The following is a 17,708-nucleotide window of genomic DNA, read 5'->3' as shown; positions in this document are numbered from 1 at the left end:
AGCAAACAATCTCTCTGTATTCCAGTTGACCTAGGGAACCAGGGAGATGGGGGGAGAAAAGAAAAAACAGAGAAACTATACCAGATATCTTGCCTTCTGACTTCCCCCCAGAGTAAGCCTTGACTTTGACAGCCCCAGCCTGATGTAGAAACTTCTCCAGTGGTACCAACACAATTCTCATGAGCTTAATCTATGTGCTATAGTAATCACTATCACAAGAAACTTGGAGAAACATGGTCCCCTTGTAGATACCAAAAACAAAAGCTGTGATATCAGGGAGTAATAGTCTTATAATATGTGCAGATAATTCACAATATCAGCAACCACACCAGACACTAAAAATCATCTGTATTTGGTAAACAATCAGAATGTAAGGCTCTTTTTGACTAAATAATGAGCTGACAATGAGTAAATTTTCTCAATACTGTGAAAAACTTTTTGAAAACACCTTCCAATCATTATGTGCTTATGCTTTGACCAAATCATATGGAAGGTGTCCGATGAGTGATATTCTCTTGGGCTGAATTGTGTCTCCACAAAGTTTATGTGTTAAAGTCCTAACCCCTAGTACCTCAGAATGTGATGTTATTTGGAAATAGGGTCATCATAGATGTAGTTAATTAAGTTAGGACAAGGTCATATTGGACCAGTATGACTGGTGTCCTTATAAAAAGGAGAAATTTGGACACAAACATACATATTCAGAGAACACTATTTGAAGGAAAAGGCAGAGACTGGGGTAATGTTTCCACAAGTTGCTGCTGCTGCTGCTAAATCACTTCAGTCGTGTCCGACTCTGTGTGACCCCATAGACAGCAGCCCACCAGGCTCCCCCATCCCTGGGATTCTCCAGGCAAGAACACTGGAGTGGATTGCCATTTCCTTTTCCAATGCATGAAAGTGAAAAGTGAAAGTGAAGTCGCTCAGTCATGTCCTACTCTTAGCGACCCCATGGACTGCAGCGCACCAGGCTTCTCTGTCCATGGGATTTTCCAGGCAAGAGTACTGGAGTGGGGTGCCATTGCCTTCTCCGTTCCACAAGCTAAGGAACAACAAATATTGCCAGTTGACAACCAGATGAGAGAAAGACATGAAATAGATCCTTCTTCATAGTTATTAAGAAGAACTAACCCTGCCAACATCTTATCTCCGATCTCTACTTTCAGAACTGTGACACGATAAATTGCTGCCATTTTAAGCCACCAGGCAGTGGTATTTTGCAGGAGCAGCCCTAGGAAACTCATACAGATATTATTATATAAAATTTCGGGTCATGTTGGTTTTATAATCATAATTGAGAAAGAAAAAGGACAGCATCTTACCAGTCCTAACACTGAAAAGACGAAACACTTATTAGAGTCTTTCATCTTGAAAATACCATGTACACTTCCAAGGACAGCTCTGTACACATCAATTGCAAACATTCTTTAATTTACTGAAATTGCCTGTCTTTACCACAAGGAAAACACAGCTGGCATCCTCAGAAACTATGATAGAAAGTAATTGGGTAAAGAATTCTAAGTAATGGACTTTTTTTATGCCCCTTTTAAAGAAAAATTTACATTTTAGTCAAGATTTCCATGCTTATTGAGTGTATCTTTAAATTAGATACAAAATTCTAACAGAAAAAGAAATATGTTTACATTACCTTCTAGAGAGATGTAGGAAAAAAAGAGACAGAACTCATATAGATTACCCAGGATTACTTACTGTCCTATCCCTCTGAATCCAAGCAGGACCTCGGGTGAGGGGAGTGGGCGGGGGGACTTGCAGGTTTACAAAAGCCCATAGGCTTTCTCCAAGTCCCAGAGAGTAGGCTCAAACAGTTAATGATTAGGACAACAGTCACAGGACTCCTGGGGCTTCCCAGTTGGTGCTAGTGGTAAAGAACCCGCCTGCCAATGCAGGAGACACAAGAGACATGGGTTCAATCCCTGGGTCAAGAAGATCCCCTGGGGGAGGGCACAGCAACCCGCTCTAGTACTCTCGCCTGGAGAATCCCATCGACAGAGGAGCCATTTTGAGTATTTACTCCACTGCCTCATTAGCTCCAGTCTTAGCAGAGAGTCAGACCTGACTGAAGAGACTCAGCACACACACAGGAACACACTCCTGGTTTCTCCTGAATGGATATAGAAACAATTGATGGATAGCTCTGAGCCGTTCTGCAGAAACTAACACCCACTCCGGTAGAGGATGGTGACCATATGCTGATCCCAGACTGGCTGAATCCAGAAGGTTGATGATTGAGATTCCCTAAACATCACCCTGTTACTTCACCACCAACCAATCCGAAGAAAGTCTACCAGCTGATCACCATCCTGCAATCCTCTCCCCTAGTGTTGTCTTTAAAAACCCTCACCTGAAAGCGAGTTTAGGTCTTTTGAGCTCGAGCTGCCTGTTCTTGCTTGGTGTACTGAAATAAACTCTTACTTTGCAGCAGATACCCACTGTTGGAATGTGGCTTTCTGTCCTATGGGCACAGAAAGGTGAAAGGAGGGTCTTTCATTATTCATAACAAGTCCCCTTTCAACCACACCTGAGTTTTTGTTAATGAAGTGACTTTTGGAAAAACCTCTATGAATTGGCAGTACTGGTTGCCAGGAATCCAACCTAGTGATTTGAGAGTTGGAACTTTCAGCCTCACCACCTGAGCCCTGGGGAGGGAACAGGGTCTGGAGATTGACTTAATCATGAATGGCCAATGATTTAATTAATTATGCTTAAGTAAAGGAATCATTATAGAAACATTAGACAAAGAAATTCAGAGTTTCAGGTTGCTAAGAGGGTGGTGTGCTCCGAGAGAGCTCTGTGCACCTTCCCCAAGACCTTGCCCTGCACATCTCTTCATTGCAGCTGTTCCTAAGTTGTATCCTTTGTAATAAACCAGTAATCTAGTGAGTAAACTATTTCCCTGAATTCTGTGAGCCACGTTTAATTATCAGATCTGAGGGGAAGGTCATAGGAATTTCTGATTTAGAGTCAATGAGAAGCACATGTGACAACCTGGACTTGGAATTGATGTCTGAAGTCGGGGGAGGCAGTTTCATGATACTGAGTCTTTAACCTGTGGGGTCTGCACTAAGGACAGGCAGCAGGTGTCAGAAATTAATTAAACTGTAGGACACCCAGTTGGTGTCTTCAGAGAATTGGAGAAAGAGTTGGTGTGGGTAAATCCCACACATATTTGGTGTCAGAAGTATTGTGAGAGAAGAGAAGACAAAAGGTTTTATTTTAGGACTTTCACAATTCTACACAGGGAAGCCCAGGTGGCTCGGTGGTAAAGAATCTATCTGACAAGCAGGAGACGCAGGTTTGAGCTCTGAGTTGGGAAAATCCCCTGGATATGGAAATGGCAACCCACTCCAGTATTCTTGTCTGGAGAATTACATGCACAGAGGAGCCTGGCAGGCTACAACCCATGGGGTCACAAAGAGTGGGACAGGATTTAGCGACTAAACAACAATAATTCTGCATAAAGTGTAATTGAACAGTCTGCAGTTTTGAGATCAACAGCAAATTCAGTTCTGTACTTCACAATAGTACCAGCATTATAAGAAAGACAAAACAGTCTGAAAGAACTGTTATGTAGAAAGATGCAGAAAGAACTGGTAGTTACAGAGATTAAACTTGGGCAAGCCATCCTTTCCTGCTTCCCTTACACAGAAGCCAATCAGACTGAAAATGATTGATTAGTGAGAAGCTAATTAATGCAAAAAGTTCTTTACTATATTCACTAGGCAGAGAATATGTTTAACTGGTATGGGCAGATATAGCATGCCTCTGAAATAGAAGTTCTGATCACTCATTTCAACTAATTGGCTATAAATGGAAGCTTGTTTCTTAAGTAACGTTAAAGATCAATTTTAAAAAAAAAAACAGTAAATTGTAACTCATACAGATCTGAAAGTGAGCACATATTAAAGCTTTTCCTAACTCATTAATGGGTAAAATTCTATAATCTGTTCAAAGGAGAATTCAAAGAACAGACACATTTATAGATAAGGCATGTTGAAATGAATGTGGAAAAAGAAGCAAAACTAGCTTAGTTCCTCAATGAAAGGAAGAAAGTGAATTGAATTTCTATAGGGCAGAGTTTGGAGAAGGAAATGGTAACCCACGGCAATATGCTCACCTGAGAAATCTAATGGACAGAGGAGACTGGCAGGCTATGTAGCCCATGGGATTGCGAAAAGGTGGACATGACTGAGCAACTGAGCACAGAATGGAGCTTGTATGTCTACAGACAAGAATCATTTTTTGTTGTATCATTATCTACAAATGTTGGAATTGTGAAATATTCCCCACAAAATCACTGTCAGATAACCTGGAAGGATGTGCTATAGACAATGTGTAGTTACCCACTGTAACACACATTTCCCCCTACTATCCTAATATTTGGAGATCTGCTTGAAAGAATTAGAAAATACACACAAAGCATGTCAATTCATTACTCTTCAAGCATTGTTTGAACAAGATTGCCAACATTTTAAATCGGCAACAATGAAAAGAATCATCCAAAGCAATAACAGCCTCTGTTATTGGTGGGAATTTGGCCTTCCCAGGTCTCAGAGCTGCACAGAGGTGGGCCACACTAGGTGTGTTCACTCTAAGAATAATTCCTACCAAGGTGATAATTCTCTCTTCCCAGGGAGTTCAGTGCCCTATCCCTTTTCATAATTATCCCTGATAATATGTTGTTTAGTCACTAAGTCATGTCTGATTCTTTTGCGACCCATGGACTACAGCCTGCCAGGCTCCTCTGTCCATGGGATTTCCCAGGCAAGATTACTGGAGTGGGTTGTCATTTTCTTCTTCAGAGAATCTTCCTAACCCAGAGATTGTACCCATATGTCCTGCATTAGCAGGTGGATTCTTTCTTTTTTTTTAGTTTTTCAAATTTTTTAGTTGAAGGATAAATGCTTTACAGAATTTTGTTGTTTTCTATCAAATTTCAACATGAATCAGCCATAGGTATACATATGTCCCCTCCCTCTTGAGCCTCCCTCCCATCTCCCTCTCCATTCCACCCCTCTAAGTCGATACCTGCAAAAGTAGGAGGTCAAGAAACACCTGGAGTAACAGGCAAATTTGGCCTTGGAACGCGGAATGAAGCAGGGCAAAGACTAATAGAGTTTTGCCAAGAAAATGCACTGGTCAGAGCAAACACCCTCTTCCAACAACACAAGAGAAGACTCTACATGTGGACATCACCAGATGGTCAACACCAAAATCAGACTGATTACATTCTTTGCAGCCAAAGATGGAGAAGCTCTATACAGTCAACAAAACAAGACCAGGAGCTGACTGTGGCTCAGATCATGAACTCCTTATTCCCAAATTCAGACTCAGATTGAAGAAAATAGGGAAAACCGCTAGACCATTCAGGTATGACCTAAATCAAATCCCTTATGATTATACAGTGGAAGTGAGAAACAGATTTAAGGGCCCAGATCTAATAGATAGAGTGCCTGATGAACTATGGAATGAGGTTCATGACATTGTACAGGAGACAGGGATCAAGACCATCCCCTGGAAAACAAATGCAAAAAAGCAAAATGGCTGTCTGGGGAGGCCTTACAAATACCTGTGAAAAGAAGAGAAGCGAAAAGCAAAGGAGAAAAGAAAAGATATAAGAATCTGAATGCAGAGTTCCAAAGAATAGCAAGAAGAGATAAGAAAGCCTTCATCAGCAATCAATGCAAAGAAATAGAGGAAAACAACAGAATGGGAAAGACTAGAGATCTCTTCAAGAAAATTAGAGATACCAAGGGAACATTTCATGCAAAGATGGGCTCGATAAAGGACAGATATGGTATGGACCTAACAGAAGCAGAAGATATTAAGAAGAGGTGGCAAGAATACACGGAAGAACTGTACAAAAAAAATCTTCACGACCCAGATAATCATGTGATGTGATCACTAATCTAGAGCCAGACATCTTGGAATGTGAAGTCAAGTGGGCCTTAGAAAGCATCACTACGAACAAAGCTAGTGGAGGTGATGGAATTCCAGTGGAGCTGTTTCAAATCCTGAAAGATGATGCTGTGAAAGTCCTGCACTCAATATGCCAGCAAATTAGGAAAACTCAGCAGTGGCCACAGGACTGGAAAAGGTCAGTTTTCATTACAATCCCAAAGAAAGGCAATGCCAAAGAATGCTCAAACTATCACACAATTGCACTCATCTCACATGCTAGTAAAGTAATGCTCAAAATTCTCCAAGCCAGGCTTCAGCAATACGTGAACCGTGAACTCCCTGATGTTCAAGCTGGTTTTAGCAAAGGCAGAGGAACCAGAGATCAAATTGCCAACATCCACTGGATCATGGAAAAAGCAAGAGAGTTCCAGAAAAACATCTATTTCTGCTTTATTGACTATGCCAAAGCATAGTGGATGGTTTGACTGTGTGGATCACAATAAACTGTGGAAAATTCTGAGAGAGATGGGAATACCAGACCACCTGACCTGCCTCTTGAGAAACCTATATGCAGGTCAGGAAGCAACAGTTCGAACTGGACCTGGAACAACAGACTGGTTTCAAATAGGAAAAGGAGTATGTCAAGGCTGTACATTGTCACCCTGCTTATTTAACTTATATGCAGAGTATATCATGAGAAACACTGGACTGTAAGAAACACAAGCTGGAATCAAGATTGCCAGGAGAAATATGAATAACCTCAGATGTGCAGATGACACCACCCTTATGGCAGAAAGTGAAGAGAAGCTAAAAAGCCTCTTGATGAAAGTGAAAGAGGAGAGCAAAAAAGTTGGCTTATAGCTCAACATTCAGAAAACGAAGATCATGGCATCTGGTCCCATCACTTCATGGGAAATAGATGGGGAAACAGTGGAAACAGTGTCAGACTTTATTTTTTGGGGCTCCAAAATGACGGCAGATGGTGATTGCAGCCATGAAATTAAGGTTACTCCTTGGAAGAAAAGTTATGACCAACCTAGATAGTATATTCAAACGCAGAGACATTACTTTGCCGACTAAGGTCCATCTAGTCAAGGCTATGTTTTTTCCTGTGGTCATGTATGGATGTGAGAGTTGGACTGTGAAGAAGGCTGAGGGCCGAAGAATTGATGCTTTTGAACTGTGGTGTTGGAGAAGATTCTTGAGAGTCCCTTGGACTGCAAGGATATCCAGCCAGTCCATTCTGAAGGAGATCAACCCTGGGATTTCTTTGGAAGGAATGATGCTAAAGCTGAAGCTCCAGTACTTTGGCCACTTCATGCGAAGAGTTGACTCATTGGAAAAGGCTCTGATGCTGGGAGGGATTGGGGGCAGGAGGAGAAGGGGACGACCGAGGATGAGATGGCTGGATGGCATCACTGACTCGATGGACGTGAGTCTGAGTGAACTCCGGGAGTTGGTGATGGACAGGGAGGCCTGGCATGCTGTGATTCATGGAGTCGCAAACGGTCGGACACGACTGAGCGACTGAACTGAACTGAACTGAACTGAAGTTGATACAGAGCCCCTGTTTGAGTTCCCTGAGACATACAGCAAATTCCCATTGGCCATCTATTTTACATATGGTAATGTAAGTTTCCATGTTACTCTTTCCATACATCTCACCCTCTCCTCACTCTCCACATGTCCATAAGTCTGTTCTCTATGTCTGTTTCTCCATTGCTGTCCTGCACATAAATTCTTGTACCATCTTTCTAGATTGTGTATGTATGCATTAGTATACAATATTTATCTTTTTCTTTCTGGCTTACTTCACTCCGTATAATAGGCTCTAGGTTCATCCACCTTATTAGAACTGACTCAAAGGCATTCCTTTTTATGTCTGAGTAATATTCCATTATATATATGTACCACAATTTCTTTATCCATTCATCTGTCGATGGACATCTAGGTTCTAATTATTGCAAATGAACATTGGGGTACATGTGTATCTTTCAGTTTTGGTTTCCTCAGGGTGAATACCTAGGATTGGGATTACTAAGTCATATGGTGGTTTTATTGCTAGTTTTTTAAGGAATCGCCTACCATCTTCCCTAGTGGCTGTATCAATTTACATTCCCACCAACAGTGCAAGAGCATTCCCTTTTCTCCACACCCTCTCCAGCATTTACTGTTTGTAGACTTTTTGATGATGGCCATTTGATGATGGTGTGAGGTGAAATCTCATTGCCATTTTGATTTTCATCTCTCTAATAATGAGCGATATTGAGCATTTTTTCATGTGTTTTTTAGCCATCTGTACGTCTTCTTTGGAGAAATATCTGTTTAGGTCTTTTTCCCACTTTTTGATTGGGTTGTTTGTTTTTCTGGTATTGAGTTGAACAAGCTGCTTGTATATTTTGGAAATTAATCCTTTGTCAGTTGTTTCATTTGCTATTATTTTCTCCCATTCTGAGAGTTGTCTTTTCACCTTGCTTATAGTTTCCTTTGCTGTGCAAAAGCTTTTTAGTTTAATCCAGTCCCACTTGTTTATTTTTGTTTTTATTTCCATTATTCTGGGAGGTGGGTCATAGAGGATCCTGCTTTGATTTATGTCATTGAGTGTTCTGCCTATGTTTTCCTCTAAGAGTTTTATAGTTTCTGGTCTTACATTTAGGTCTTTGATCCATTTTGAGTTTATCTTTGCGTATGGTGTTAGAAAGTGTTCTAATTTCATTCTTTTACATGTAGCTGTCCAGTTTTCCCAGCAACACTTATGGAAGAGGCTGTCTTTGCCCCATTGTATATTTGTCAGGTGGATCTTTACCACTGAGCCACCAGGCAAGCCCCTGAAACTCTTGAATAATTTATTTTAAAATGTTGTGTTTTGTCCATTTAAATATTGAAAATTATGCCATTCGATGAGTCATCTTTACAAACATTCTTTAAATTTAATTTTATGGTCTGTTTTGTAGTGTTCAGTACGTCAAATTAATTATACAAGGAGGACATTAGACTGAAGTGGTGGCCAATGTAAGCAAACTAAAATTTAAGACTATAAGTGCCTCAAGGCTAAGAGATTGAAACCAAAGGACAACCAGTCACAGACAGCCAACTAGTTTTTAAGCCATGGTTTCCCTGGTGGCCCAGCAGTAGAGAATCCACCTGCCAGTGCAGGAGACTCAAGTTCGGTTCCTGGTTGGGAAGATCCCCTGGAGAAAGAAATGACAACCCACTCTAGCATTCTTGTCAGGATAATCCCATGGACAGAGGAGCCTGGTGGGCTACAGTTCAAGGGGTTACAAAGAGCTGGACACAACTGAGCATACACACATGCAGCCAAATAATTTCCTTTCCGAGCTTCCACACCTTTCTCCTGGCTCCTATTGGAGGAGCACTCTCAACCATTACCATTCTGGTGCAGCCCAATTTGAATCAAATTTTATTCAAATAAACTCCCAAAAAGGTTAATGCCTCAGTCTATCCTTCAGTTCAGTTCACTCAGTCATGTCCAACTCTTTGCAACCCCATGGACTGCAGCACACCATCACCAACAGGTGATCCCTGTCCGTCACCAACTCCTGGAACTTGCTCAAACTCATGTCCATGGAGTCAGTGATGCCATCCAACCACCTCATCCTCTGTTGTCCCCTTCTCCTCCTGCCCTCAATCTTGCCCAGGATCAGGGTCTTTTCCAATTAGTCAGCTCTTCCTATCAGGTGGCCAAATATGCTGATGCTGGAGCTTCAGCTTCAGCATCAGTCCTTCCAATGAATATTCAAGGTTGATTTCCTTTAGGATGGACTGATTGGATCTCCTTGCAGTCCAAGGGACTCTCAAGAGTCTTCTCCAACACCACAGTTCAAAAGCAACAATTCTTTGGCGCTCAGCTTTCTTTATGGTCCAACTCTCATTTATCTTTACACAACTGTTAACACTTTCTCTGCATTTTACATTTTACCTATATTTGTTTCATTAGCTCTCTGAACATTTTGAATTTTAAATTAAATCACCCAAAGGCAAGTTTATCTACTTGCTTATTTTAAACAACCTTAGAATGTTATCTTTCACTCAAGTTTTATGCATTTTTTTCTGTTAAGAAAGAGACAACAGGCCCAAAATGGAGTCACAGGTGCTAAACCCATGTCACCAAATCAACATTTAATACCTAACCTAACTGTAGATTCAACCTCCCTCAAGAGTATAATCTTAATCAGCCAGTCTAGAATTTCCTAGTCAGCACTAAGGAGGCAATTCCCTGATAGACTTTTTTCATCCTGTAAAGAAAGATGACCTTATCTGAAACAATCCATACTTTTTCCCCTTCTGCCTATAAAAGTCTTCCATTTTGTGCAGTCCTCAGTATATCCATATAGGATATTTCCTGATTCTTGAATCACTGAATAAAGCCAATGAGATCTTCAAATGTACTGAGTTGACTTTTTTAACAGATTTGCTGGCAGCAGTGGGATCAAAGGAGACTACACCAGCCTTGGGACAACGAGAAACACTGGCATAGTAGCCATGAACCCTTCTGAGTTCTGCCTTCTGAGGCCCGGGTGTTAAGTTCCTCTCAGTTCTGAGCTTAGCTGTCTGCATCTAGCTCCCAGTCTAACTAGCTTTTCACAGTCCCCCATTTCTTGGGAACCCAAGCCCTTGGTTCTGTCTCTGATTCCACAGGGGGAACTACCAGTGGCAACTGTAGTCCCTCCTTTTTTTGGAATCAGCCCCACAGTTCTCATCCTTTGGGGTCTGCCGGTTCAGTTCTTATCTCAATCCCAAGATTCCACATTGAAATCTGTTGGTAGTAACTGGCCAGAGTCAGACTGGATCTGATTTAAACACTGGACTGGGTCTATCTTAAAAAATGGTTTGGGTCCAGAACTAAACTGAGATCAGACTAGGTTTGACTTGAGCTGAAGTGGGTCCAGTAAGAGCCACTGCTAATGGGAATATCAGAAGCTGAAAAAAAAAGGGGGGGGTGGTGCAGAACTGGTGAACCTTGGTTGAGCATTTCAAAGCTGTTAGAGTACTTGCCCATTCACTCTAAGACCCCCACCATGTTAGAGTAAGTTGATTACAGAATGAATTAAATTGACTCTAGGGCATCCGCCAACCTCAAGAAAATTTCTGTACAAGATACTGTGTGTGAAATCATGCACAATTCCCAAACCAGTGGCACATCCCTCTCAGATGTTAGTTTGGCTCCAAGAGACCCAAAGGTTTAACGAAAAGATAGAATCCTTAAATTCTAAAGAGGTAAGCATGCCACCTTCCAAAATACTTGCTTATCTTATATCTAAGAATTAGAGCCCTAGAAGCAATAAATATCTACAAAATGGCAAAATATTACTAAAAACAGCCTAGAATCAGACAAGGTCATTATTTTGTGTCATGAGAGCATAGCTTGGTAACCAGCTTGGTAATCAGTTTGGGGGCCTCCCAAAATACTGAGATAGAAATAAGGGGTTACATCCTATTTGTGTTAGATATGGCTGGACAGAGACATGGGTTAAACTCCATTTGCAGTTAAGAGTCCTCCCAAACTGTTGTCAGCCCTCAGGGAAATAACCATGGCCATTATGAGGAATGTTTCAATTAGATAAGATCATTTAGGAAGTGCGCTTGAAAGTTAAGGTTCTCAGATTAAGCAAGCAGAGTAGGATACCTATTTTAATTGGTATGCATAAGACTCCAAAAGTTTTCAGAATTCCAAAAGAGCGTCATTAAAAGATTCATTACCAAGGTTAATGAAAAATTAATGATATAAGAGGTACCTAAACAAATAAGCCTGATGTAACTCTGACTGCTTCCCTCTATCCTCATTTATTTGAGTATTCATTCTAGTAATATGTCTGAATTGCCTTTGGTAGTGATGGTGGTTAGTTGCTGAATTGCCTTTGCATGACGATAAACAAAAGCCCACCAAATTAATGACCTTAGAGACATCTCCATATCTACTCTTAAGGGAAAGGTCCCATATAGATGCCCCACCCCCAATTTGACTTTATATTTCAATGTGGGATTTTACATTTCAGACTTTCAATTTTATGATTCAATGTTATTCTCCTAAAGAGACAAGAAAAAACAAAAATTAAAATGAAAGGAAAATGTTGCCAATTTCTGGTAGATACCAAAGCTGTAGATGCGGACCCAGGAAAATAGACAGAAACTAACAGTGAGAATTATTACTAAAGTCAGCTCTCCTAAATGTATAGTACCGAATAGAAAGAAGAAAATGAAATATCTTTTGCATCCATCCTCTTTGGGGATGTCTCTAGAGTCCAAGGGAAACCATGTACCTCTGACTGGGATATAAACCCATACACATGGGACTCAAACCTAGCTAAAATCCAGTTTGGGACTTGAACCCATGGTCTTTTAGCTGAGGTCATACACTCATTTTCAGGACTTAATGAAGCTCAGGCTCCTGATGTCTCGTGGCAGAAAGGATTCTCTGAGAGACAAAGTGATAGGTAAGAATTGGATTCATTTAGAGAGCAACACTCTACGGATGGAGCATGGGCCATTTCAGAAGGAGAGAGTGGCATTGAAATATGGTGTGGTTAATGAGCGGGAGGATTATTCTAACTATTCCAGGGAAGGAGTGGAGAATTCCAGGAAGTGGGCCACTGACCACTGTTCACCCTTTGAGGACTGACCTCAGAATTTTCATGGCACTGGTGGGTGTGTTATGTAGCTTGCTGAAGTGTTGCAATGAATGTATATTAAGGCTCAGAGTATAGTGGATTTCAGCTTGTTTGCCATCTTGGATTTATCTGGTTCTAATTAGTAGAAGTGACAAATAGATTCAGGGGATTAGATCTGATAGAGAGAGTGCCTGAAGAACTATGGATGGAGGTTCCTGACATTGTACAGGAGGCAGTGTTCAAGACCATCCCCAAGATAAAGAAATGCAAAAAGGCAAAATGTTTGTCTGACAAGGCCTTACAAAAGCTGAGAAAAGAGAAGCTAAAGGCAAGGGAGAAAAGGAAAGATATACCCATCTGAATGCAGAGTTCCAAAGAATAGCAAGGAGAGATGAGAAAGCCTTCCTCAGCGATCAATGCAAAGACATAGAGGAAAACAATAGAATGGAAAAGACTAGCGATCTCTTCAAGAAAATTAGAGATACCAAGGTAACATTTCATGCAAAGATGGGCACAATAAAGACAGAGATGGTATGGACCTAACAGAAGCAGAAGATATTAAGAAGTGGCAAGAATACACAGAAGAACTATACAAAAAAGATATTCATGACCCAGATAATCACAATGATGTGATCACTCACCTAGAGCCAGACATCCTGGAATGTGAAGTCAAGTGGGCCTTAGAAAGCATCACTATGAACAAAGCTAGTGGAGGTGATGGAATTCCAGTGGAGCTGTTTCAAATCCTGAAAGATGATGCTATGAAAGTGCTGCACTCAATATGCCAGCAACTTTGGAAAACTCAGCAGTGACCACAGGATTGGAAAAGGTCAGTTTTCATCCCAATCCCAAAGAAAGGCAATGCCAAAGAATTCTCAAACTACCACAAAAGTGCATTCATCTCACATGCTAGCAAAGTAATGCTCAAAATTCTCCAAGCCAGGCTTCAACAGTATGTGAACTGTGAACTTCCTGATGGTCAAGCTGGATTTAGAAAAGGCAGAGGAACCAGAGATCAAATTGCCAACATCCATTGGATCATTGTAAAAGCAAAAGAGTTCCAAGGAAACATCTATTTCTGCTTTATTGACTATGCCAAAGCCTTTGACTATGTCACAACAAACTCTGGAAAATTCTTCAAGAGATATGAATACCAGACCACCTGACCTGCCTCCTGAGAAATCTGTATGTAGGTCAAGAAGCAACAGTTAGAACCGGACATGGAACAACAGACTGGTTCCAAATTGGGAAAGGAGTACATCAAGGCTGTATATTGTCACCCTGCTTATTTAACTTACATGCAGCGTACATCAGGCAAAATGCCAGGCTGGACGAAGCACAAGCTGGAATCAAGATGGCAAGGATAAATGTCAATAACCTCAGATATGCAGAAGATACCACACTTATGGCAGAAAGTGAAGAAGAACTAAAGAGCCTCTTGATGAAAGTGAAAGAGGAGAGTGAAAATGTTGGCTTAAAGCTCAACATTCAGAAAACGAAGATCATGGCATCCAGTCCCATCACTTCATGACAGATAGAAAGGGAAACAATGGAAGCAGTAAGATACTTTGTTTTGGGGGCTCCAATATCACTACAGATGGTGACTACAGCCATGAAATTCAAAGACGCTTGCTCCTTGGAAGAAAAGCTATGACCAACCTAGAGTGCATATTAAAAAGCAGAGACATTACTTCGCCAACAAAGGTCCTTCTAGTCAAAGCTATGGTTTTTCCAGTAGTCATGTACGGATGTGAGAGTTGGACTCTAAAGAAAGCTGAGCGCTGACGAATTGATGCTTTTGAACTGTGGTGTTGGAGAAAACCTTTGAGAGTCCTTTGGACTGCAAGAAGATTCAACCAGTCAATCCTAAAGGAAATCTTTCCTGATATTCATTGGAAGGACTGATGCTGAAGCTGAAACTCTAATACTTTGGCCACCTGATGTGAAGAACTGACACACTAGAGAAGACCCTGATCCTGGGAAAGATTGAAGGCGGGAAGAGAAGGGGATGACAGAGGATGAGATGTCTGGATATCAAGGATGTGATGGACATGAGTTTGGGTAGGCTCCGGGAGTTGGTGATGGACAGGGAATCCTGGTATGCTGCAGTCCATGGGGTCACAAAGAGTTGGACACAAATGAGCGACTGAACTGACTCAATCAGTTTATGCTGTGTCCTTGGGCTATGTCATTCTTTTAAAGTTTGCGCCCTATCCTATTCTCTCCTGTTTCACATGGAGTCGTTTAATACTGCTAGGAATACTTACTATTTATGCCAGCTGAAACCTGACGAGATATTTTAAAATTTTGTTTTTTTTTTTTTTAAGCAGCTCCATGGTCAGAATTTGGTCAGAAATTGGCAGCTAATATTCAGAGCCTGATAGAAATTATTTTTTTCTTTCCTCTCTTCAGCTTAAATGAAATACATTCCCAGAGAGAGAGAAAAAAAAAGAAAACCTTTTAAAGCCTTTACGAAAGGGTTTACTAAAACATTCCAAAGGCAAATAGTTTCTAAATCCAGACTATAGAAATCTTTTGATTTCCATCTTATCTAGAAATCTTTTCTGTAATATAAAAAATGCAAATTAAAGATAATGTTGTTGTATGCATGGGTCAACCTATGCTGTCATTTAAGCTGCAATCCAATTCTTTGAGGAATTGAGAGCAACTGTTTCATCTTACAAATCTTCACAAAACTAGAAATGCAACTCTAGAGGCATCAAAGTTCACCTATTTTTACCAACTCAAAAACTTTCCTCATGTATCTCAAAAGGCTTGCAAGTTTTACAAACTTCTGGCCTTAGGAAACCAAAGTCCTTACTTACAAAATTTGTCAGTCAGAAAAATGGCTTGAAATAATGGCTGACTTTGTCTCATGTCACATGGAGTCTTTGTGGGTGCTGTGTGCTGTGTTCAGTAGCCTCAGTCATGTCCGACTCCTTGCAGCCCCATGGACTGCAACCCACCAGGTGCCTCTGTCCATGAGATTCTCCAGGCAAGAATACTGGAGTAGGTTGCCATGCCCTCCTCCAAGGGATCTTCTCTACCCAAGGACTGAACCTGAGTCTCCCACGTCTCCTGCATTGCAGGCAGATTCTTTACCACTGAGCCACCGGGGAGGCCTCTTTTGTGGGTAGTCTAATATAATTGTTAAGAATAAGTAAATTAAATATATGTAAGTAGGATAAGAAGTTCTTATGTGAACTTTGCAAATAGTTCACAAATCTTTTTGGTAACCTGAATCCTTAAAGTTTCTCTTAGTTAAATTAAATGACAGATAGTTATTAAATATCTAGATGATTTCCAAGTAAGGTAAAATACTGAAACATTAATTATTGAACATAGGTTTATCCATTTGGGTTTTAATTGTACAGAGAAACTAAATATATTTGAGTCTAGTAGTAAATATATTTTGTGCCACATTGAAAAATTTGCTATGAGAACGTATATGTTCCTAAAAAATATAAAATACATTTTCTTCTGTGTAAGAAATTGTGAAAGATTCTTTATCTTTTAAAATGAATAGCATGTAAGAATTAAAGATTTTAAAATTTAAAAAAAATAAAAAAATTTAAAAAAAATGTTAAAAAAAATAAAAAAAATAAAAAAATAAAAAATAAAAAAAATAAAATAAAATAAAAAATAAAATAATCTGCCTAGGAAATAAAGATTCTGTGTTTTGGCAAAAATAATTTTCTGCATTGTCTTTACCAGGTCTTTGCTTACTTAAGCACACCCAATCTTCTCTATTATAAAAGCTAAGATCTTTTTTAAAAAACAACTATTTAACTTTTTCTATTTATCTGGCAAAGTGTTTAATTGTCACTGTGGTTAAATGGATAATTAAGTATTATTTCACAATGACTTATGATCTTATTTGACCAAGTGTTTTAAAAAAAACTTTTGACTTTTTTTTTAACAAACTTTGCAAAAATCAAATTCTAAATGAATTCAACTTTGAATTAACAGATTTTCCAGAGGGTCCCCAGAACATCTCAAAATACTTGTTTCTCTTCTAATAAAAAGGGAGATGTTAAACTAATTAGGCTTACTTGACATCTTAAATTACATGGAAAGAATTGTTAAATAAAAAGTAATGCTAAGCCTTCTCTATGTTGTTTATATTTGATATAGATTGTATGTGTTCCAGAAAAATTGTGTAAAATTCCTGAAAATCTGATATGTCCTAGAATAATGCTATCAGTCATAATTCTAGTTATTATCTTGAAATTTCACAGAAATAGGCAGATTGCCTTGCTTCTTCCCTTATTCAATGAACTCTCATCAGATCTTTATATCTTATGTCACTTTCAGAGAGTTGTAATTTTACTCTGATGCTTTGCAAGAGTATTTCTGCAAAATTAAGTCGTCTGCAGGGAGATTCATGAAAAAGACTTTGACAAGTACAGATTTCTGGTATCTTAGGACCACAGAACTGAATAGTGTAAGAATTTTAACTACAAAGCTACAGTAATCAAAACAACAAGGTACTGGCACAAAAACAGAAATATAGATCAATGAGACAGGATAGAAAATCCAGAAATAAACCCATGCACCTATGGTCAAGTCATTTACCGCAGAGGAGGCAAGAATATATAATGGAGAAAAGACAGTCTCTTCAATAAGTGGTGCTGAGAAAACTGAACAACCACATGTAAAAGAAAAAAATTAGAGTATTCTCTAACATTATACAGAAAAACTCAAACTGGGTCAAAGATCTAAGTGTAAGGCCAGACACTATACAGCTCTTAGCGGAAAACATAGCAGAACACTCTCTGACCTAAATTGCAGCAATATCTTTTTGGATCCACCTCCTAGAGTAATGAAAATAAAAACAAAAATAGACAAGTGGGATCTAATTAAACTTAAAAGCTTCGGCACAGCAAAGGAAACCATCAACAAAGTGAAAAGACAAACACAGAATGGGAGAAAATATTTGCAAATAAAGTGACCAACAAAGGTTTAATCTCCAAAACATATAAACAGCTCACATACTCTATGTAAAATTAAAAATAAATAAATAAAAAATGGGCAGAAGATCTAAATAGACATTTCTCCAAAGAAGGCATACAGATGGCTAAAGAGCACATGGAAAGATGCTCAGCATCACTAATTATCAGAGAAATGCAAATCAAGCCTATAATGAGGTATCACCTCATA

Source organism: Capra hircus, chromosome 2 (genome assembly GCF_001704415.2).
Source record: "Capra hircus breed San Clemente chromosome 2, ASM170441v1, whole genome shotgun sequence".
NCBI classification, from domain to species: Eukaryota; Metazoa; Chordata; class Mammalia; order Artiodactyla; family Bovidae; genus Capra; species Capra hircus.
Note: the sequence above shows the minus strand (reverse complement) of the source record.